Raw genomic sequence first — 821 nt, 5'->3', positions numbered from 1 at the left:
TATATTTTTTTATTATTTTTTTTTGAAGGAAAGAGATGTTGCATATTGAGCATTTATATTGTATACTAAACGTTTATATTAATAATAATAATCATAAGTATCATATTACGATCGGTGGGGATTGTCCATCGGTCATTAGCAAGTAGACAATTTTAATATACGTCATTACGATTTATACTTTCGACAATAAAAAACTATAATATACGTTTGTGCCATTATTCATATTAACAATACACAACAGATATAATATCATTGTATAAGAAAAACGATTCTGAGCGGAGACGGTTTGTCAGTCTGGATATTTTATATTTTGTTATTATTTATTTTATCATGTAAGTTGAATTAATATTAAAATATTATTTTTTTTTATTCGTTTCTATGGTGATAAACAAAGCGTTAGAAATTAAAATCCCATTTTTAGCGTTTTTTCGTAATTTTTCGGTGGTTTTTCCCGTGGCATTAAATAACTATTGAGAAAATCGAAAAATGACCTCTCTAAAGTACCATCTTAATCCAATTTGCTTAAAGATAAGGTACTATATGTTGAAATCGAAACACTCCTTCTGGAAGAAATTTTGTTTACAGAATATAAAGAAAAATCGTTTCAAGAATCTTACTATGAAAAAAGTGTACGTAAACCGTTATTAAGCCCTTCTACTTACTTATCAAACGCTCCGATTATAGTTATCGATACTTCAAAACAGAACGATTCAGCGACAGCCTCGGCAGTAAATGTTCAATTGGAAATTGAAGCATCAGAATCCCTTACTGGTGTAACTGCTTATTGTTTATTAATTCATGATTGAATTGTAGAATATGTA

This window comes from Acyrthosiphon pisum, chromosome X, assembly GCF_005508785.2.
Source record: "Acyrthosiphon pisum isolate AL4f chromosome X, pea_aphid_22Mar2018_4r6ur, whole genome shotgun sequence".
Classification (NCBI taxonomy): Eukaryota; Metazoa; Arthropoda; class Insecta; order Hemiptera; family Aphididae; genus Acyrthosiphon; species Acyrthosiphon pisum.
Note: the sequence above shows the minus strand (reverse complement) of the source record.